At 38.1% G+C, this 24,289-nt stretch overlaps 1 protein-coding gene across 4 annotated transcripts in view; it reads left to right on the top strand.

Moving 5' to 3' along the window:
- chd7 (chromodomain helicase DNA binding protein 7) overlaps positions 1-24,289 on the top strand; it is a 274,019-nt gene that overhangs the window by 5,507 nt on the left and 244,223 nt on the right. The window contains exon 1 of one of the 4 annotated variants that reach the window (XM_048529009.2): positions 5,867-5,922. The exons of the other annotated variants lie outside the window; for them this stretch is intronic. The gene's annotated coding sequence lies outside the window, so the exon portion shown is untranslated. Of the gene's footprint in view, positions 1-5,866; positions 5,923-24,289 lie in introns of those variants that run through there. 4 annotated transcript variants of the gene reach the window in all.

The following is a 24,289-nucleotide window of genomic DNA, read 5'->3' as shown; positions in this document are numbered from 1 at the left end:
TTTGCTTTTTAAAAAAACACTTAAAACACATTGTCTTGTTCATAAAATGTATTTGTAGTAGTTGTGGTCTTATGATATCTATATGCACAAAAGTATCTTTAAAAATAAACTCTTACATATTTTAAGTAATAATGTATTTGAATGTAAAGACTTTCCAAGTGATAGACTTCTTGTTTAGTACTTGAACGACATGTAGCAATGATCTTTCTGTTGCTGTGCAACAAAGCAGAGCAGTGTTCAAGTTAATAGTGAAACTTTAAATGGAACACTTGAATAATGTTGCAACCAGAGCAATAAGTTTTTTTTTCTAAGGAAGATAAATTTGACTAATGATAGTACATTATTTCAAAATTTCAGTGTTACAAAATTGTGATGCACATTGTGCTTGTTGACTTGTCAAAGGATTTCCTATATTTGATGTCTGGTTTGCTTAATTGTGCACATAGTCTTGAAGAAATTTTTTTAAAAAGCCTGAAATTGGAGGTAGTAGTAGGCCATTCAGCCAGTTGAATTTGCCCTACGTTCAAATGATAATTACTCATCAAATAGACCATTAACCCATCTCATCCCCCATAACCCTATACAATCAGAAATCTGTTACTCTCTAACCCTGTCCCTAACCTAAATCATACTGAGCTTCCAAACGCTCTATGGTAGTGAATTCCAAAGGTTCACAACCTGCTTGAGTTTTAAAAATAAATCTCCTCATCTTGGACCTAAGTGGCATTCCCCTTTATTTTTAAATTGTAACAGTTCTAGACTCTCCAACCAGAGGAAATATCTTCGATAACAAGGTATGGAGCTGGATGAACACAACAGCCTAAGTAGCATCATAGGAGCAGGAAATATCTTAGCTGCATCTACCTGTCCCTTTTTAGGTATTTTGTAAGTTTCAATACAGTCACTTCTTATTTTAATAAATTCTAGAAAATGCAGGCCTGGTTTGTGCAATCTCTCTTCATTGGACAGTCCTGCCAAGCCTAGAACAAGTCTAATGATCCTTTATTGCACTCCTTCTGTCTAACCCGAGATAAGGACACCAAAACTGCATGCACCAGTCCAGGTGCAGTCTAACTAAGTGTGCAGTTGAACTATCTACTTTTCCAACTCTCTTCTAGTTGTCCCTGATGATTTTGCAGCCTTTGTCCCAGTTATCTTCATCCTGATCCTCTAATTCAGTTCATACCCCAATATTATTAATTGTGAAATTCTCTAAGAATGTATGTTTTGAGGGCATGGGGATCACCGTTTATATGTAATTCAGTTTAAATGTGTGGCTTTTGGTCTTGACTCCTCATCCACGTCGTGTGATTTGACTGCTTGGTTGGCATAAAGATCTAGATGTTGAAAATAGATTCTCCACCTTCAGCAATTTGCTCAACAGCCAACTCAAACTGCCTACTATAGCATCCAATTCACCTCAACTCAGCTGAGTTCAGGTTGAATCATACCATTATTCTGTTAACTTTGAGCTGAGTATCCAGCCATTTCTAAACTACCACCTGATCCCCAATTCTGTTGAATTTATTAATTTCCTGTATCCATTCTGTTGTGCATTTTTTTCTAGATTTCAGTCCCACTATAAGGCTGGAATCTGGAAACCAAGGACCCTTCTCCATTACAATATTGAGAGAATGCAGCCACTGTTGAAGGTGCCATCTTTCAGATGACCGGCTAAGCTGAGTCCTCTTGGCTTGCTTGCTTGCTGTGCTGGTTGTGAAAGATTCAGTGACACTATTTCGAAAATGGGGAGGAGAGCTATTCCTGCGGCTCTTGCCAATATTTATTCCTGAATAAACACCACAAAAACAAATTATTGATTATTATCACTGTTGTTTTGAGAGATTTTAGTGTGCAACCTAGTTCTCACTCTTCCTACATTATAGCAGTTGCTACATAGCTTATTTCTTGTAAAATACTTTTTTGAGATGTCTCATTGTGAAAAGTATCATAGAATGTCTAAGTCTTGTTCTAATTTTACAGCAGTTCCTACATTTCTCAACCTTGATCTCATTCGTGAAAAGCATGAACAAAACATTTTAAACATTCTTTTTGCCCTTGCCTTTGGTTGATACCTTTTTAATTTTCCTTTTTACTTTGGAACATTTTGTTTCAATGAAGTTGTTAGAAAAGTCTAAGTTGTCTTTGGCAGTAATTTTAAAAAATTGTTTATGGCTGTACTCGAATTAAATTTATGTTTCTGTTAGAATTAAGGAAGTGTATCGTGCATGGTTTATAGCAAATTGTAGTTCATGTTTAAGAACAGTGTAATGCATTTGCATGATCATTATGTTTTGTATGCATAGTAAAATACATATGGTATATTGTGATATTTGAGGAGTATTTAGGTGGGAAGTGAGGTACTATATAAAAAAAACTAAACCCGGAAAATGTTACTACTTCCCTAATAATAGTTTATTTAGTTCTTAAGATGTATTCCTTGCAGAGATATATACCTCCATAGGTGGTGATAGCCTTCTAATACTTTGCTGTGTGAACCTTGACATTGCCAGTCTATTTGACTGTGGGGGAAGGGGGAGAGATAGCAATGCCACCAAGCTCAATCCTGTTGCGACGTGGTGTCCAAAAATATGTTTCCAACATGGTTAGTAACCCTGAATAAGAACTTTTGAGTTCTGTTTCCTTCCTAACTTACTGCTTAGCTTTGATCTGGTTGAAGTACTAACTAAAATTTGAGCAATTTTGTAGATTGTTCACAATGAGCTAACATTGACACAGAAGGTATTTTTGACAATCTGAATGTGGGCACTTGACTGAACATATGAAACATAGAAGTTGGCGAGTTGCTCTGTGATACCTGGCTGGGAAAAATAGAAGCCTTGTGTACCACAAACCAGGGCTTTCTAGATAATCTGTGCACATCATTACACCATTTTTATGGATTGGAGCAATTCTTTTGGTGAAATTCCATCTTTTTTTGTGCATCTGTGTGCTCATTGGATTTACTACCCTGAAGGTGGCAGTATAAATAGTTACATTTTTTACTGGAGATTTGCACAAGACATGCTTGCATTTTCTGCAGTGAAAAGTTCTACAATCCATGCAATGTTCTCAACCAGTTCTTTCTGCTCTACTTTTCCCTTAGAAATTTTTCAAATGTCTATTCCTTACTCACTACATGCCGCCACATTTTCCATTCCTCCTAAACGTTGCTGTAGTCATGCTTGGAGTATGATCCTGAATCTTGTATCCCTCTGTCAAATGACTGCTTTTTACATTGGAGCCCGGACAAGAGGGCCAATTAGCTCAGCTGTTCGAGATACAGCACTAAGCCAGGTCCTGTGGGTGGTTGTGCGCTTTCATCAGGGGCCGAGGATAATGATCTGGAGTCAAAAGATTGTCCAGTTTTTTTTTGCACTGCCGTTATAGACTTTGAATCTAACTCATTTGTTTTCTTTGAATCATAGGAGGTCAGAATTATGAACTTAAATGATAAAAGTTGGGATATATTATGGATAACTGGACAATTTGATATTCAGAATTTCTTGACACTTGAACATTCCTGTTCATGATCTATTTAGTATTGCAAGTGAAGTTTGTCTTTTTGCATGAAATATAACTGGAACAACTTTATTATCACAATATAGGTTATTTTCTTTGATCTTGGTGTTACATATGTGCTTCATTTGCTTGGTCTTGGTTCAAATGGAGATGTGGCTGACAGTACTGTTTGAGTCAAAAATGAAGATTCATCTTTAAGAAGTGTGCAAATAGATGTTTTGTTTGTTCACATGATGCAGATGAGCATTTTAAAATCTTGCTTATTGTGAGCCAGTGATTTGGAGTTCTAGATCCTGTAATAATTGTTAGTAATTCCTATGTTCCTACTAATGTACAGTATTAAGCAGCCAGTTTGATTGGCACCCTGTCCACCACCACCAACATTCACCCCCTCTATCAACATTGCACCAAGGGTGCCACTTAGAAGACATTAGGCCAGCATCCCTATTTCAGAAGTTAATGGTGAGCCTCCACCTTGAAGAGCTGTGATCCATAGGAGCTGCAGATACACACCCAGTGCAATTAGGAAGGGAATTTTGTGATTTCGATGCACTGACACTGAAGGAAGGGCAGGGAATGGTGGTGGTGTTCCTGTGCACCTGCTGTCCTTGTAGATGATAGAAGCAGCAGGTTTGCAAGATGTTATCAAAGGAATCTTGATTAAATTGCTGAATATATCTTGTAGATGCTACACACTGCTTTGTTTCATAGATAATTAATATCAATAATCATGGTGTCTAGATCTATAAGTACAGTTGTTTCAGCTATAATGTGTGTTCCAACAAAGCGAATTAGCTATAACGCAACTGATGAATAGGGGAACGCTGTTTCTAAGATGTGAACTTATGTTGGCTATAACGTGATTCCATCAGTGCTTAGAGGAGTACGCGTCAACAACATATGGTTGTTTCATAGGCTTTGTCCTGAGCATTTGCAACGTTAGCACTGAAAGAGTCTCCGTGCCAGTATCCCATGATCGTTTCGTGGACTCTGCTTTTCATAACGTAAAGTTACATAACAAAGCTACCAGCTCAGATGAGGAGCATGTGATGGCATTTTCTCCCATAATAAAAAGAATTGAAGGTGGTTACCACTGAGATCAAATTTTCAATTTGGATGTGACAGGTTTATACTGGAAGCGAATGCCCTCAGGGACCTACATTTCTATGAATGAAACATGCACCACACTTTAAGGTGGCAAAGGATCATATGACTGCTGCTGGGTGACAATGCGAATGGAGACTTAAAGCTTAAGCCTGTGGTGGTATATCACTCTGCCAACCTGCGAGCCATGAAAGTTTACCCTAAGTCTGCGCTAGGCAACTCCTTTAGTTCAAGCAAGAGAGGTTGGATGATAGGTCAGTTTCGTTTTCTGACAATTTTATTATTGATGTTTTGGAAGATGTTTTTTCGAAAGTCCTGCAGAAAAAAAAAATTGGATTTCAAGATTCTCAACCTGGATGATGAGCCAAGCCACCCTCCGACCATTGGTGAGCTTTCTGAAAATGTCAGGGAGCTATTTCTATCCCCAAACATAAGCTCTCTCCTTCAACCCGTGGACCAGGATGTGATAGCAACTTTTAAAGGTTGTTATTTAAGACGCACATTTTAAGAGGCTGATTGCAGCCGCTGAGGGGGACAAGGACAGTATTCTTCAATTTTGTAAGAGCTTTAACATCAAGATTGCAATTGACATTGTGGAGGCCTGGGGTGATGTCAGTAAGGACTACTTGCATGCAGTTTGACAGAAGCTTCTTACAGATTTCGTTTTGAGATTTTAAAGTCTGTGATCCCTCAGAGGAGCTCCCAAGAATCAAAGAACATTATGCTGATCTTGGAAAGCAAGCTGGATTTGAAGAATTGGAGAGTGAGGGTGTTGAAGAGCTGCTTGAGTGCCACTGTGAAGACCTCTCTGCAGTTGGTCTGCTACAACTTGTTGAGGGAGAAGTGGAAGCTGGGGATGAAATTAGAGAAATCCAGGATACTGCAACGTGAGAGTTTTCCACTTCTGTTTTATCTTCTATCCTGAGGGAAATTGAGCAGTATTTGCAGCTCTTAAAGGACAACAATTACAATGCAGACTGCAGCGGGGGTCACAGTTCATGGAATAAGATCTTATTTGGCCCCCTACGAACAGCTTCTTCATGAAAAAAATGGGCAAAGCAACAAAAACTGGATGTCTTTTTTTTAAATCCAGCCCCAAAGAAACAGTCAGAAGACATTGAACTGCAGCCATCTACTTTGGATTAACTATTTTTCACCCTAACCCCGCAACTACAATTGCACCTGAAGGTCCTGATGATGACGATGACGATGACAACGACAACACCCCTCAGCCCCTGCATTAACACCAGAGCAACCTCAAAACTTCCCCCATCAAGTCATCTTGACATTTTTAAGGTAAGGTGTTAAATTTACTTTTATTTCATTATTAGATCTTTTGTGTTAGGCTTTTGAGTGATTGTCTTTGTTTTAGTGGTCTGCCCCTAAGGTCACCTTTCCCATTTGCCCCGATTATTTCTGTAGCGCGATTTTCTCTTAAAGCGAAGTTGCGCAGGAAGACAACTATTGCATTATAGCAGCACCGACTGTACTTGCCTCCCAATCGAGCAAAGCCCTGGTTGTCAGATGCTTATTCTTGTTTTCCAGTCCAAACATGAATTTGCCCCTCTTTCTGTTTCTATAATTTCCTTCAGCCTCACATTGCATCAAGCGATTTGGGTTAATCAAATTCTGGCTCCCTCTTTATCTTGCGTTTTAATTGTTCCACCACTGGTGGCTGTTTCTTGAGGTATCTCAATCCTAAACTCTGAAATTGCCTCCCTTAAATTCATCTGTCCTCCTAATAAAGTGTTCCTTAAACCTGCTTTGACCAAACATTTGGCCTTCTGTATATGTGTTAAATTTTATCTTGTAATATTCCTGTGAAGGGCTGGGGAGAGCTCAAGACATTCTAAATGTATAAGTTGCTTTCTTCATATATTCTAACTAATCATGGTAAATTGGTGGTCAATTGTTATTTTTAACATTCTAGGAAAAAAATCACCTTTTCCCCTTTCTAGATAAAATCATAACTTAATGTTTGATTTGATTTTTGGAGTCACTATTTCCTTTTAATTATCACTAATCTTCCTCCTGTTATATTTGTGATACCAAAGGTGATGATTTGAGCTGGTGTATGAATTTTAGCTGCCTTCCTGTGACACGCAATTACTGTATCTCTCAACAAATTTCAACCTTAGTCGGAGTTCCATGGGATTTGTCAATTTATATGCCAGCCAGTACCTTGGTTAACCAATGATGGCTCATTGTGAGCTTAGTGACCAATGCTGAACCATTAAGCAGCACTGTATCCGGGCCTAATCCTGTTTTTGCAGTTTGCAGAGCCTTTTAAACATAATAGTCAAAGGTAGTGATCAGAATTGGTTACCCTGGTTGCTGATATCCTTTTTTTGCATCTATGCTCTAAAAACTGAATATTCATGTGTGTTCACACCTCAGTGTCCTCTGTGTCCACAAACAAAGTTTTTGTACAGGCTGGGTCATGGAATCTTGAGTATTGTAGAGGTAGAGTTCAAACAGCACCAAGGCAAATTGTGGAACTGAATTTAATAAATGTGGTAATTTGTGGCTTGACGCCACGAAAGCTCAACTAGGTTGTTAATGACCTTCAGGGTAGGGAAATTTAAATGCTCTAAAATTACATAATAAGTCACTCAGTTCAAAAACATGATTGCTGTTCTTTTAATGTGGTGTCTAATAGATATATTGCTAGTGCCATCCAAATCTCATAGAAACTACACAATAAAAGATGTCGACCTGAGATATTAGGAACTGCCAATGCTGGAGTCTGATACGACAGGGTGTAGAGTTGGAGGAACACAGCAGGCCAGGCAACATCACAGGAGCAGGAAAGCTGACATTTTGGGTCTGGACTCTTCAGGAAAAACAAAGTAGTGAATTTGCCTTCTTTGAAGCTCCAGTCAGTTGTTCGTGTGGAAACGTAGGCAATGACTGCTTGCATTTGATAGTGAAAGCCTTGATCTGTTGCTCACTTCATCCCTTCCAGGAGGTAGCACTCTACAGCAATCAAGAGTCCCTGACTACATTTTTTTTGTTTTTTCTATGCCCCTCAGCAGTTGTTGGAGTATGGAAATATAACATCTGAGGACCACACTTAACAGCTCACTAACTGTAGGGAGAGCAAATGCCAACTGGAAGCCTAGCTTCGTGGTGTGACATCTTTTACACTGAAATAATTGAGAGATTCCTGTTGACATAAAATTCAAATTCATTCTTTAATGAACAGTTGTTTTGTAGCCCTCTACGTCTGACCAGAGATCTATTTTAATTTTGTACTTTTAATAGGATATTGCCAAATTTTTCCAAGCATAATTGACTTTCCCTATTAAAATATTGATAACTGCAGTTAATGTAACATCACTTGTGTCAAAGAGGCTGAATGGTTAATGTTTTTGCTTTTGTATTTTTACCTAGGATAATGGTGTTTCTGGCAGGGTAGGCATTTGTTGTCCTTTGCCAATTGCTCTTGAACAGAGTGGCTGTCTGGGCTCTTTCAAAGGCCAATTAAGAATGAATCACATCAGTGAAATGATGTTTTGGGAAGAAAATCTGCCAACCTGACCCAGTCTGGCTGACATGTTGACTTCAGACCCACAGAAATATGCTTCAGTCTTCTCTGTGCTCTGAAAGGCCTTGGAGAGCTGTTCAATTCAAGGGCAGTTGAGGATAGGAAACATACTGACCCAGCAACATCCAAATCCCATGAATGATTAACATTTACTTTCATTTCTTCTTCCTCTTTGAATTATTGGAATCATTGTATGACTGGCTGGTATTGTTCATTTCAATTGTGTAGTCATTAAATCTGTTAGCTTGCTGCTATGCAAGTTTTTTTGCCTGTCAAAGTTGACAATCATGATTTGTGATAAAGCCATCCTAATATTTTTCTGAAGAGCCTGGAATCTTAAAATATGTGGTTGTTTCCTTTCGGTTGTTGCACCTTATATTACGTAAGGACATCTCAAAATACTTAATGGCCACTTGAATATTTTTGAAATACAGTAACTGTTGAAATTTACTGAAAAGCAGCAGCCAAATTTTGCAGTTTTGAGAAGAACTCCCGTGCTCTGTGTGATCACTTTTATCCAATCTGCTTATACCCAGTTGAGGGGCAGATGGGGCATGCACTTGGTTCCTCTGACAGTGTTAGGTACCCTCACTGCACTGGAGAGCTCTTCAAGATGATATGCTCAAATATCTGCGGTGGGGTATGAAGTCGTGACCTTGTGACTCAGGATAATTCTACCACTGAGCCCACCTACCAAGCACTGTATAGAGTAACAAGTGTTTATTCCCCACCATTTTAAACTAAAAATTGAGTTTTTCAGATACCAATAAATATAGGGTCTTAATTGTCAATTCAAATCAATATAAAAGATCTTGTGGCACTTTGTACAAAGGGCTTCTGTCCCGCACCAAATGCATGCAAATCAGATTGACCACTTTGTACCTTTCTCATTCCTGCTTGCCAACTCTTCCTCCCATAATCCACAGGTGACTGTGACTAAAAACACACTGCAAATGTAATCTGACATTTGTGCTGTGTTTTCAGGCATCCTCTGAATCTGAAAAGTTTATAAATGACTTGTTCCTTTTTTTGTGTATTTGTCTCCGTTCCTCTTTGCTGATTAGCTTGAAAGTTTTATCCCTTTCTCTTTTCTTTTTCTCTTCCCCGTTCTACCTGATTACCTTTTTTCAGCGACGTTTGATTAATTTTTAAATTCTCCTCCATTCATAAAGTGGTTGTGGCAGCACTGCAGAGCTTCCAATTTTTTCTGTCATTCACGGAATGTGGGTGTCACTGGCTAAACCAGTAATTATTGCCTATTCCTCATTGCCCAGTAAAAAGCCAACCATGTTGTGGGTCTGGAGTCACAAGTAGGCCAAACCAGATAAGAATGGCACTTTCCTTCCCTGAAGAACATTAGTGAACTAGATAGGTTTCTCCTGACAGTTGGCAATGGTTTCGTGGTCATTGTTAGACTCTTAATTCCAGATTATTTTTAATTCAAATTCCACCCTCTACTATGGCGGGATTCTGGATTAATAGTCTAGTGATAATACCACTGGGTCATCACTTACCCAATATAATCTGTTGGCTATGGGATTGCTTAGTTTTGTTTACAACTTTTTCTGATGAAGGGCCTAGGCCCGAAACATCAGCTTTTGTGCTCCGAAGATGCCGCTTGGCCTGCTGTGTTCATCCAGCCTCATGCTTTGTTATCTTTGTTTACAACCAGCTGGGTTTTTTAAAGCATATTATTGATCTTTGTAGCTTCAGTTGACACCTCATTTTTAAGCATGTCTGGTACGACTGGCATGTTTTAGACTGTTCATTGAGCTAGGGTTGATCCTTTGGTTTGATGGTAATTATAAAGTGAAATGTCATTTGTGTGATGACATACTTTGGTCGGATAGAATTCTTCTTTTGGCCTCCGCACCTTACAGGTGTCAAGATTTAAGAATTCAGTGATCTTGCTACTTCTGTTCTTCTCAGTGGTGCTCAACACACGAATACTCATTCATAAGCTGACAGATGATAGGTGATTTATTTGCATGACATTTCCTTCTCCATGTTTAGTTTGATGCAATTTCTATGGTTAAGAGTCAATGTTATGGGTCCCTAGGGCTGTTTGTTCTTGTGTTATCACCTCTGTGTCTCTTTGACATAACCAGGCATGGTAAAAGTGTCATTTGGGGACATTGGCTTTGTGGTATGTTTCTAAGAGTATGGTTTTGTCAGTCTGTTACTTGAACAGCCTGACAGCTCTCCAATCTTAGTGTGTTTTCCCAATGTTAATGATGACTTAGCGAGTTTGATCAGATGTGGTATACCCTTGCGTCCAAATCTTAGGCCTACTGGTCGGTGATTTGTCTGCTTATGTCCTTGGTCAACTGCAAAGACAATCCAGAAGGCCTGTGAGAGTCAGTCATATCTCTGTGGATCTGGATTCAGATCTAGATAATGATTGAGTTGCTTCTTTTGAAACAGTTTGCTTTGAGCCAGGAATATAGAGGTATGTCTGCACAAATATCCCATGTTCTTCATCTCTGTCCTACCAAGCTTCACTACAGTGTCTTTTGCCGCAAATTAAGTTTTGCATCTTTGTCCCTACGTTCCTGTGCTTTCATGGTCTCACCAAGTTTATCTAGGTGATCTCCTCCAACTTTATTAGTAAATTATGCATTAATGTAGAGTTTTCTTGCATTTCAAAATGGATTGCAGTTCAGATGTACCTTTTTTTAAGTGACCTCTTGACTTTTTTAACTACCACTGTCACTATGCTCTTGTCTGAATATCTGTTAACTTCTTGTGCTTTGTCAACTCCCTTCTTGTTTAGAGATGTATTTTCTGATGGTGTCTTTAGATTTGTAACTTTACCTTCCTGTACCTTTTTACATTGTATCCAGTAAACTTCCCAGTTGCAACCCTTGAAATTCCTTTGAGGTGAGCAGTGTTAAGAAATGTAGGTTCCTGTGGTCAACCGTAATTTTTGTGTTCCAAGTTTGTTCCTGAGAAGGATCCTGATTAAGAGCAGGGGCCTGGCAGGTTTGGAGCTTGCAATTTAAAAATTATATTAGGCAAATGTTTTGCTGCTAAAGATTATGCATCAAATTTATTTAGTATGTTAGCAATAATTAAACTAAACAGTCTGTTCATCAACTGTCATTAATGATATTACAGCCTTTTTTTGAATTTGCTATATAACAATTAGGCAAAAATTGTCAGTTCACAATGCATTTAAGAATTAGTATAAACAATTAGTTATTTTAATCAGTTTGTATCAATTTTATCAACCCGCCTTAGTGGTTAGCACTGTTGCCCCTCAGACCCAGGGACCAGGCTCCGATTCCAGCTCGGGTGACCATGTGGAGTTTGCACGTTCTCCGTGTCTGTATGGTTAGAGCAAAGGAGGAGACCATTTGGTGCTTTGTATCTGAGTGGGTCTACTTTTGGAGCAATTGACTTGCTTTCTCCCTGCAAATTTTTCTTTTTGAGAGTGATCCATTCACATGATTTTGTGGTGTAGGGATTCAAACCAAATGCGTAATCCCCTAATCAGAAATTTGTATTTTGGGTAGCTGAATTCAAGCATGCCAGATTGTAAATCTCTTTGTTTCAGAGCCCTATGCTGGAGTGAGCTTTTTGCCTTGGGAGACATTTCGCTGCTTTTCATCTTGCATACATCAGTACAAATGCAAGAATGCTAAATTTCAAACTGATCATAGCAATTTAAACTTCAGGATTGACTGGCAATTAGCCAGTAATTGAGTAAGCTGTTGACATGGAGAAAGCAACAAGAAACTAAGGTCCCAAAATTTATGGTGATTCAAAGAAAGCACAATGTTTAAACATATTCCTTCTGTTCGTGAAGAGCAGGGTACTACATGTAAATGTATGTCCTTTCAATCAAAAGTAAATCAGGAACAAAAACAAAGTTGCTGGAAAAGCTCAGCGGGTCTGGCAGCATCTGGGAAGGAAAAAACAGTTAACATTTTGGGTCTGGTGACCCTTCCTCAATGTCCTTTGCTTGGGTATAGGAGTGTACCTGAATATCTATGACCGGTTCCTTTTCATGCCGCAGCTTTGGAATGTGAAAGTTCAAATGAGACTCTACTTTCCTCATCTGATGGAAGTGAGGGAGGTGGCAAAAATGATACAAATCTTTGAGAAAATTTGGCTTCCTTACTTTAAAACACATCTGTAAGATCTGATCACATTGAATCTTTGGAGCTGTATGTTTCAGGTACTTTGTTTAGTTTGGGGATGATCAAAAACTTGCCCGTTTTCTGATGATAAAATTGAGTTCTGAAGAAGGGCGACTGGACCTGAAATGTTAAGTCTGTTTTTAACTTCTCAAATGCTGCCAGACCTGAGTTTTTCTTGCAACTTTGTTTCTGTTCCTGATTTACAGCATCCGCAGTTCTTTTGGTTTTTATTCAAACATAAATGAGCTTTGTTATGAGCTTGAACGGATTACCTTAAGTTGGTTATTAATGTAGTTATCACCTTCAATATTCCCAAATACTTTTTATTTATGTTCTATAAAGTTGTTCTGTATCTGTTTTACTTATTTGAAGCCATAGTAAATTTACATTTTATGAAATGGTAAACTTTATGAAACCATTGTGTACTTTAATTTTGTGCCTTTGTGAAAGGGGTACATTGTCATGGTGTGCCACTGCTAGGACTATTACAAATTAGGAGTTATTGATTGCAGAAGCTTTAGATGTGGCATTGGATTGGAACTGGGAGTTGAGGGTAGGGTGGCGTGGGTGTGGTGGGTGCCATCGTATTAAGCTGCCTAAGATCTGGTTGCCTGATGTTTTCCCTCATTCTTGTCAGAGGCTGGAAATTAATAATCTTGATTGGCATAAAGCCCAGACATTTTAAAGCATGTGCATGTTGTGGGAAGAGCTGCACTTTGTCATTGCAAGGTTGTCACTTTTTGCAACTAGATTGAACCAATTGGTACCCTTGCCTTCATTGCTTTGACCTTTGGGTGTAGGAGTTGGAACGTCATGTTGCGGTTGTACAGGATATTGGTGAGGCCTGTTGTGCAGCACCTTGTCCAGTTCTGGTCATCCTGATATAGGAAGGATATTATTAAATTGGAGAAGGTTTATAAAAGATTTACCAGAATGTGACTAGGAATGGAGGGTTTGAGTTACAAAAATAGACTGAAGTGCTGGTGGGGTTGAGATGACTTTAATTAGATGTTTATAAAATCATGAGTGGCATATATAAGGTGACAGCAAAAGTGTTTTCCCTAAGGTTCAAAACTAGGGGGCATATTTTTTGAGATAGTAGGAACTGGAGAATCTGAGCTAACACAGTGTAAAGCTAGATGAACACAGCAGGTCGAGCAGGAACGTATGCAACATACGTTTTGGCAGACATGCCCATATGTAGTAGTAGTAGTAGGATGGAACGGTGGCTCAGTGGTTAGGACAGCTGCCTCACAGCGCCAGGATCCCAGGTTCAATTCCACACTTGAAGTTTTGGGCCAAGACCCTTGAGAAAAGGTTCAGGAGAAGAAGGGTCTAGGCCTGAAACATCAGCTTTCCTGTCCCTGTGATCTGGCATATTTTTAAAGTGAGGCTAAGAGTTAAAAAGGACAAGAGTGGCAACTTTTTTACTCAATGTGGCTAGTGTGTAGAATGAACTGCTGTGGTGGAAGTGGCGGTTGCAGGTACGGTTACAAGATTTGAAAAACACTTGGAAGGATATGGCCAAATGCAGGAAGGTAAGACTAGTTTAGTTTAGTTTGGGTACATGGTTGGCATGGGCTGGTCGGAACAAAGTTTGTGTTTCCATGCTTTCTGACTCTTGAGTTTGAGTGATCTTTCTTTTTAAATTGACTGTCCCAGCAAAAACAGCTGCCCTCTTATAACCTTACTAGTTCTCACACCTGTATACAAATAGTTTGGATACAGGAGCATATCTGTGACATGTTCCTTTTCATGCCGCAGCTTTGATATGTGAAAGTTGAAATGAGATTCTGCTTCCCTCATCTGATGGATTGAGGGAAGTGGCAAAAATCTGTTGTGAAAAATTGGCTTCCTTTCTTTACAACACATTTGTAAGATCTGATCCCATTGAATCTTTGGACTCATATGTTTCAGGTACTCTACGTTCAGCATGGGGATGATCAAAAAGTTGCTCCTTTTCTGCACTATTGCTGGGGTTGTAGACTAAATAAATATTGAAATTATGGTGATAACATATGTAAATGATCATCTGCAAATATTGTATTAGTTTAAATTATATAACTTTAATTTGTTCAAGGATGCTACAATGCCCCTCAAGCAATTCAGATTTGAACCTTTCAATTCCAGATGTAGGGGCCTACCACTGTGCCACAAGAACCTTTAGTTTTATTTTTGCCTTTTAACTCTCTCAAAAGGTATCTTTTGGTAAATTGTTTTAAGAATTAGTTGTCAACTGTATTGCTATATATTTGTTCAGCATGTGGCAATTGATAGAAACAGCAGAATCCTTGAGAGAAGAAAAGTACAGGTAGTTCCCCTATATCATGGTAGCTGTTTTCTAGTGTGACCTCATGCTTTAGAAAATCATGTTATAGGGAAATCCTATACAGCAGGAAGTGCATGTTATATGGACAGTGTCCACTATTCATCAATTACCATTACAGCCAATTTGTGTTAATGCAACATACGTTTTGGCAGACATGCCCATATGTAGTAGTAGTAGTAGGATGGAACGGTGGCTCAGTGGTTAGGACAGCTGCCTCACAGCGCCAGGATCCCAGGTTCAATTCCACACTTGAGCGACTGTGTGGAGTTTGTGCATTCTCCCAGTGTCTGCATGAGTTTCCTCCGGGTGCTCCAGCTTCCTCCGTCAGTCCAAAAATGTGCAGGTTAGGTGGATGGGCCATCCTAAGTTTTTCATAGTGTCCAGGGATGTGCATGCAAAGTGAATTAGCCATGGGAAATGCACAATTACAAGGATAGGATGGGGGGTGTCTCTGGGATTCTATGAAAACGGCTAATTTCATTTTCTGTAGAGAAATTTTTTTATCCTAATATTTCCTGTATGCAATTTTGCAGTTTCTGCACCAATTGTTTCAAGAGGATAGATGACCTGTTCTTGGCTTCTGCTTATGCTACCTGTACAGTGCAGTATTTATGCACAAGTAGCATACCAGTTATACTGTTTTTCCCTTTCAGATTAGTCTCTTTGATCCCGCCATCCTTCACTGAATACCACTTTGTCTTGTCCTTGAATCCCCTAAATTCAAGATATAGTTGAGATTTGAAATAGCTGAATGTTTCTGATTGAACTCTATGGATTTCGCCATACAGTGAAGTCTTAACATTGGCTATATTCGTGTTGGGATTTAAAAAAAATTGGTTGGGAGCTCATTCAGTCTGAACATCCTTGAAGCATTTCACCTTTTGTTTATGGGGAAATTAGAACAGAAAGATATATTTCTGTGTGATTGAAGTGGAATCTTTCAGACACTTCAGAGAGATTTGCCTTTTGCATTAGTAAAGCTGCTTATGTGTGCATTTTCCTTAGTTTGTTATTTTTGTGTTACCTCTGTGTACTAGCTTTTGTTTTCAAAGCAGACCATGTTTTATTGCATTTTTTGTTGTCATCAGAGTTAAAACCAGGGAGAAAAAAAATGGTTATGCTGTTGCGAATTTAGTACAGAAAAGCTTCTATAACATGGTTAACATGAAATTACTCAACTTTTGTGACTGATACCAACATGCAAATTGGTACTCCCAGTGCTTCCACTTGAAAAACCTATGAAAATGATCAAATTCAAGTGGTGTTGATTGTATAATACCTGGAGCTACCATTATTATAGGTCCTTTAAAATTTATCGTGCAAAGCCATCAGTCTGAAAAGGTCATGCCACTAACTAGGTGGAACCATTTCCATATACACTGTACCTCTTCACATGGATTGAGCACTAGTGGAATGTTGCCAATTTGTGATAGTATGTCACAAATGTAACCTACTTTCTTTATATATGCCATGAATTTCTTGCCAAATCAATGTTGTGTAACAGTGTAAATTGGTTTATCTTTTCAGACTATACTGTATTCCCTCCCTGTATTGCTATATTTTTGATATGATACGTACGAAAGAATGTTAAGAGTTTTGATGCAGTAACCAAGTTGCTTCTCTAAATTTCCATTATGCAAAACTCAAATCTTAACAGTTGATCTCAACTGTGGGCAAATTAAGAAAAATCTAATTAGTGTAATTGGTTGTTGTCAAATTTCCACGTGATTCTTGAATTGATAACTTGAAAAGGAAATGATTTTACAAGTTGGTGTGTTTGAACCATTCTTAATTTGCTTTGGTTTCAGAGCAGTTATTTGCTGAAGTCCTAATATGGCTATCATATCATTCTGATTTTGCCATTGAGGGAAGGGAATGATTTCTGACACAGTATTTCATGAAGTTACTGATATCATATTATGTATCCTAATTTTAAAAAAACTTTTAAGATTTCAATTTATACACGTGTCGTGTTACGGGTCTCAAGCTTCTTTTTGTGTTTTGTAACTTTTTTGCAATTTATTCATGGGATGTGGGTGTCGTTGGTTAGGTCAGCATTTATTGTCCGTCCCTAATTACCCAGAGGGCTATTAGCAGTCAACCATATTGCTGTGTGGTCCAGAGTTACATGTAGGCCAGATCAGGTAAGTCCCTAAAAGACATTTGTGAATCAGATGGGTTTTTCCAGTAATTGACAATGGATTCATGGTCATCATTAGGCTTTTGACCTCCAGATTTTTATTGAATTCAGATTCCACCAAATGGGTACCTGGCAGGATTCAAACCTGGGTACCCAGAGCATTACATGGGTTTCTGGATTTGCAGTTCAGCAATAAAACTACTAGGCCATCACCTCTCCAGCTTGATTCTATATACTGTGGATGATGTCCTCGGGCTATCTGCTGCACTGTTCGTTTATGTCTGAACCCTGCTGTTTTTGTAAATGGAATGAAAGCAGTACCTGAAGTTACGTTAAACAAAATAAATGTGTATAGTGATTGTTGTGGGAAAAATTAAGTTACTTGAGCAAATGTGGATTAATTAAGTGAAGCCAGCATGGTGTATCTTTAGGGAAAATCATGTTTAACCTTCTTGCTGGAGGTTTTTGTAGGGATAGAAGTTAGGCAGGGTAATGCTTGTCAATGTGGTGTGCATGGGCTTCCAAAAGTGCCGCGCGACTGATTTGTGGATTAAGTAATAGATTATGGAATAGAAAGGGATTGTAGCAGCATGAAAATGGAATTAGCAGAGTGAACTGAAACAGAGTGATGGCAGCTGAATGTTTTTCAGGCTGGAGGAGGATGGGTAGTGAAATAATCCAGGGATTAGTGTTGGAACCCTTGATATACAAGGGTAAAATTTCAGAGTTTGTGGATGATGAAGGAAACTTGGAAACATTGTAATTTAAGGTCATTCATTTTGCTGGCAAGGTAATGGAGACATTATGTAAGGGACCCAACTCTGGCATAAAGAGACCTTACTGTATACATAAATCCATTAAGCTGCCAGGGCAGGTTGAGAGAGTGGTTAATAAAATATACAATATCCAAACCTTTATTAATAAAAGTGTGTAGAGTGCACGTTAGGAGATTATGTTGAACATTGGTTCTGTTTTAACTGGAGTGTTGTATCTCGTTCTAGGTGTTGCATTTTCAGAAAAGCATGAAGACATTTGAAAAGCTTTCTCATGATTTGAGGAATTTTAAGGTATAAAAATGGATTAGAGTAGTTGGAACATTTTTGGAGAAAGTGGGCTGAGGAGATTTGATGTATTCAAAATCACAATGACTTTAGTAAGAGTAGACTAGAAGAGACTGTGTTCCTGCCTGCAAAGCATTTGAGAATGAGAAGGCACAGATTTAAAGAAATTGGTGAAAAGCAAAATGACATGAGGGGGGGAAAGATCTCATGCACGAGTGGTTAGAGTCTGGCATGTTCAGCCTGCAACTGGTTCAGTTGAAACACTGAAAAGGAATTAAACTGGTTCCTTTTCAAAATAAAAAGGAATTCACAGAGATTGGAGAAGGTGGAAGCGTGGCAACTAGTTATTTACTCATTTGGTGGGCAGGTGCAGGTCAAGATGAATCTAATAGCCATCTTCTGCACTGTAACAATTTTGTGTTATGTTAGAGGTGATGTTTTAAATGTAACTTGCCTCAAGTGCAACACAGCTAAGTTGGCTGTGTGGCAGTTTGGCAATGCAGAGTGATGCTAACAGCATAGGTTCACTTCCCATGCCAGCTGAAGTCATCATGAAGTACTCTCCCTCTCAACCCCTCTCATTACCTGAGGCATGGTGACTCTCGAGTTAAGCCACTACCAGTCATCTCTCTCTAATGAAAGAGCGGCCCCGTGGTCCAGTAGGACTATGGTAACTTTATATTTCTCCTTCAGAGCTACTCCTGACAGCAAGAAAACAAAACTTGTCTCAATGTGAGACATATCCTACAGGCAAATCTTATTTTAAATTTGTTTTTTTTTCCTTGGGTACCTTCAGCTTTTTAATGCTTCATGCTAGTTGTGATGCAAATTGTTCTGGTTGATTCCAAGATGCAAACATTCTCATTGTTATGTCTGAATTTCTTTGTGGTTTTGGTTTTTTTTTTGCCACTTTTCTAGCAGCAATCGCTAACCTCCTTCAACCCTAAAGATGTAAGCCTTCTTTTTTTCCAGTTAAATTGATTGTGCTTTCTTAGGCACCTACCCAACCATTGATATTTGTATTTTGACCACTTAAGGTGTTTCGGTGTGGAATTCCTTCATGAAATTGCTCATTATCTCTCATTCCTAATCAACCTTTAAAATCCACATATTTGACCAAACTCTGTTGGTTATCTCTGTACATATCTCCATTATAACTGATATGAAGTGCCTTGGGACATTTTTCTCCATCGACGGCTGCATTAATTGCAAGTTATTGTAGTCATGAGATCTATGAAGGAACACTGTTTTGGTACACAAGTGTTCCTGCATGTACTTAAACCCTGAGACAAAATCTGAAGTTAGACTGCAATTGCAATTTTCTTCTTTGTCTTTTCACATAAGATCAATATGGAATAAATATAGTTGTACACATTATACGTATTACTCAAAGCATTACAATCAGTAGTGAATGGATTGATGATTGGGGCATATTATGATGGGGGAGGAAGCAGCAGCAGCCATTAGAGAAGACCAATATAGATTTAAAAATTGGGTATTAAAGGCAGCTAGGATTATTTGTGTTTCCATTGTCCTGAACATTGTGCTGGACTTGAAGGCTGGTGGTGCGACTGTTTGCATTTTTTTTCCCAACTCTGTCTTTATACCAGCAGGATCAGTTGGTGTCACCAAAACTGGCCAATTTGTTGTCAGTAAATCGTAACTTGTAGCAGTCTGCAACGCCAGCCATGGAACTTGTGTTATAGCTGAGAGACTGCTGAACTGTGGGCCTCCAGTTATGTGACCTTCAGACTCTCATTACTGGTTATAATTGACTTTTTTTTAAAAAAAGCAATTTGGAGTCTACCTGTTTGAAACTTTCCTGATGTGATGAGGTCCCCATTTAATGATTTTAAATTTAAAGTTAATAACTTGACTACATTGAATGATTGCTGAAGGTGAGTGCATGTTTCTTTAGTGCTTACTTATCTGACAATAACTGGTTTTAGGAAAAAAATTTTGACTGGCATTCTCAAAGTGGATAATGAGTTTCAGCTAGTTATGTTCAGAAGTCTGCACCGATCAGCTAATGTAGTCTGGTCTGTTGATGAACAATTTGTAATGAATACTTAAGCAAACCTGAGTGATAAGAAAAGACTTGGTAACAATGTATAATTTGACTAGTTATATGCTGATTTTTCACCTAATAATTACCTCTTTTTAATATACACTTTTCGCTATATCAAAACACCAGTTGACCATTCAGCCTTGAGGACCTGTAGTATATTTCAGGTAGATTATGACAGATTAGTCTTTTAACACCTGGTCACTTGCCTTGCAACCATATCTCAAGATTTGGATAGACAGTGGTATTATCAGTTTAAAACTTATTTGGACTTGGCTTTCAGAATATTTTTGTGGGTGGATTGAGGGAGGTGGTGAACGTTCATCACCCCTTATTCAACTTTGCTTCTCCTGAACACTCTTCTGAGCAGCTGAGCTTTAATTTTAGGGTGATGCTTCCTTTGGACTGTCCCACCAATATATTACATTGAAATATTTTTCAATATTTTATAGGGAAATATTTTCTTTTTATCAAATCCTTTATTCATCATGTATACCTTAATTAGCTCACATTTTAATCTTCTGTATTCTTTATTCCCCTTTTTTAGCACCACTAACACTGGTGAAGTTGCTCTGTGTCAATTCTAAGACTATTCTATCCTCCTTTCACGTATATTACCTAGAATTTTGCACTGTATTCTAAATGCTGTCAAATTGGAGCTTTATCTAACTCTAACTTCAGTTCCTCTTTGAGATGAAGGCTAGCAAATAGCATTAGTCTTTTAAATTACTCAGCTCATAAATTTCTAGTGAACCTGCTCTTCCAATTTCTAGCCTCCTACTACTTAGAAAGTTTACTGATTTTTGTTTGTTTTGGGCATAGTGTAAATGACTTTGTACATCCCTAAGCTGAAATAATCTGCTGTAATGTTTTCAATTGGCTTGATAAATTTATATCATATTTGAATGCAGATTTGCCATCTCATTTACCTAAAGTGCTTCTCAAGATTTTAATTATATTTGGAGACTTCCAGTTGCAAGAGTACACTTTTTAAGAGTGCATGTTCGCAAGAGCAGTATGATTTCTCAATTTTTAAACTTGCTTTTAGAATTCTTTGTACAATTTTTACCTTTAATTTGAGAATGCGGTAGGTTTGTAACTGATGTGTTATTAACAGGGTTCTATTAATACCTGAACACTTGACAAGTTTTGTTAATATTATCTGGATCCCTTTGAAGTAAGCCAAAAACTGCGCTTTAACTAGTTTCGGCTCAAAGTATTTTGAGGCTTCTGGGCATGAAAAGAATCACAGACCCGAATTCATGTTACAAATATTAGAAAAGCCGAATTGAATCTAACACAGGTAAAGAATATGGTTAAAGGGGTGCAAAAATAACATTTCAGTTACTGTCAACTAGAGACCAATAAAGACAATTACTGGGTGACTGGTGCAAAATTACAAATATTGGGGGTTGGTGAAGTCAAATGAATGCTCATTCGGTATATATTTTAAAATGTTAAATCTTGTTCTTGTACAGCAGATAGCAGTAAAATTAGTGGATTGCTTGTACATCTTGAGTGAAATGCAATCAGCTAGTTTCAAGGGTTCAAGATTTTAAAAAAAATCCTAGGACCAGATATAAATTCTGTTTGCAAAAGGAAGGAAGTGGATTTCCTAGTAAAGGTTTTCAGTGATTAGGAGAACTGGTGAATCCTCATGATTGGAGATTGGCACATCTGGCGCACATATTCAAAAATGCTTTGTGTGGTGAAGAGTGTTTCCTTTTGGTATGGAATTTAAATGAGGATTGCTAGTAATGTTATCAGCCGTCACTTGGAATGTTCAGACTCTACTGGGAAATCAAGCAAGAATGTACTTTTAAGTTTTATTCTTCTTTAATACGTTACTTGTGGGAGTGACGATTAGTATATTGTAGCATTTGCGGTGAAGGTATTGAAGCATCTTTTTTAGAAAACTATTTGATCATGAGATATTCCGGGTAATCAATAAATTGGACCTTGTTCAACTTCCTTATGTTTCCTGAATTGGCTTATCGATATTTTCTTTTGCATTTCATAGGTTGACGGTAAGGCAGCGAGTGCAATGTTGTGGTTGTAAAGTAAGAAAATATAGTGACATGAGAATTAATTCACAAATACGTCTAATGTTACTTTTCTCTGCCTGGCTGCATACCATATCCAGTTGACGAAATGATGTGTGGTTCTATCAGAATAAAAGTAGAGTGGAAGGATTTAATGTTTAATGACAGGGAATAACTTTTAAGGTAGGGTTCTAGGTTTTGCTCCTGTATCCATTTATGTAGTAACTTGTTTTGGTTTTTCATGCTTACAAGCACATCAACACTTGCCCATTTTTTTTGTGGAGAATTTGACAACAGGACAGTTTTTGTATGTAATTCAGCTCTGTGTTTGAAAGTTCTCCCCTGTTGATCCCCAAATTGGCCTGGGTCAAATTTTTGCGTTACTAGGGTTTTTTTTATCAGGGTGATGTCTGATATGAATCTCCTAACTTTCTGCAGAATGGAGACTGCACACATCAGAGATATAATTTAACATTGCCCTGTATTTGACCTGAATCTGTGCCACTCTGTGCATAAATCCTGAGGACACAGTTTGTGCTATTCTTCCTCTTAAACGGAATGTAATATTTACAAGGCCTCGTTTGGAAATTGAATTCTGCCTCCATATCAGGCTGGAATCTTGTAATACAATTAGAAATGGGCTTGCATAAATGCCAATTCTTTTAGTTATGTTCTTCCGTTGTAAGCATAGTGTAACTGCACTTTCGTACCTGGTTTAATATTCTGTCGTATGTTATGGCAATTGAAACGTAGTAAAGTGCTTGTGGACTGAAAATTAGACCAGTTGATTACATGCTGGTTTGTAAAGAGTACTGATGCTCTCTCCTACATGACTGTGCTACTTAGCAGCCATACTTGAGCGCTGTGGATTGCAAATAAATAGATGTTAATGTTTGTTCAACTTTTTTGTTCTTTTACAGTGAGTATTAGGTTCATATTGAATGGAGAAATTGCAGACCAATACCTTTTAGCATAAAAATGTAATTCCTAGCCTAGATAATATCCTTGTATTTAATTTATGTTAGAGGTAGATTCTAAGTAATTGTTCTTGTCTAATTGTAGTAGAGTATTAGCAGAAGAGGTTGCCATTTGTATGTAACAGCCAGAGTCCCATGCAAAACTCTCTAGCTTACTGTGTGACCTTTGTCCATTTATATCCTGTGACACTCAGCCTGTCTTTGTACTGCAGCTTGCTCATGATGGATAAGTTGCACCCAATCACGTACACTGTACTCTGCCACAAAAGAGGAACAGATAAATTATTTTTGTCAGCAGTCATTGGTTAAAAAGGAAAAGAAAAGGAATGTTGTAGTAAGTGTATGGGAAGCTTGTTTGAGCTGGGGGCCTTTGGCATTATGGGGACAATCAACAATTTAATAAATAACCTATTCACATGCTGGCCCAAGCTTCTGGAAATCATTTTAATACAGAATAATAGAAGAAATGATCAGATTTGTTAATTAGTGACTGCATGGAACTGTAAAGGAAAAAGAATGTTAATACAAATTGATTTGTGGCTAAATTATTTTGCTTTGTCCCTCAGCATGTGGCCATTGAGTCCTACCCATTTATTGTCTATTTATTTAGTTTATGTATTTTGTGCAGATTAATTGCTGGGAGATCACTTGATGCAGCGCTGTCACTAAACTGTTGGTAGTGAAATTACAATCCCTTTCACCCTTTACTCGACCCATTTTCTTCGTATTATACTGACATAAAATAATAAGTTGTGATTAGGTTATTGCTTTAATATAAAAGGGGTAAATAATCTGTTTACTTTATATCTTCTCCATTCCTTTCAGACAGATGGACTTCCAGAATTGTGGGTAGCTTTTAAATTTTTTTTATGTGAAAACATCCTTCCCCTAGTGCAAGTCATTAAGGATCATTGCACTTCAATGAAAAAAAAAATCAGTCAGTAGGAGCAGATGGCTCAGAAGCTGCTTTGCTTCATGCTGTGTAATTGTACTTGTGAATGTCATCGCTGACCAGAATGCTCGGGAATGGTGTTGAGCAATGTACACTGTCAGATTGAGAGATGGTGATGCTTTTTGTTCAGACTAGTGGTAAAGTACTTATGGGTGATGAATATCCTGTTTTTTTTTAATCCTTGCTGATCCAAAAGGGAAACCTAACCGAGTGGGTTGGGTGCAGAGAAAACGTTTAGCTGTGTTGCTCAAGCAATGACGTCCACTTCAGGTTGATTAAGATCGAGCTACAAGTACCAACTTGGTCCTGATGAGATTCAGATGTGCCTCTGAGAGGAAAACAAGGCATAATTAGATTGCAGTGTTTTTCTATTTTCTCACCTTATAATTTCTGTGGTGCCACTTGTAA

This window comes from Stegostoma tigrinum, chromosome 5 (genome assembly GCF_030684315.1).
Source record: "Stegostoma tigrinum isolate sSteTig4 chromosome 5, sSteTig4.hap1, whole genome shotgun sequence".
Lineage (NCBI taxonomy): Eukaryota > Metazoa > Chordata > Chondrichthyes > Orectolobiformes > Stegostomatidae > Stegostoma > Stegostoma tigrinum.
This window is presented reverse-complemented; position numbering and strand designations above follow the sequence as displayed.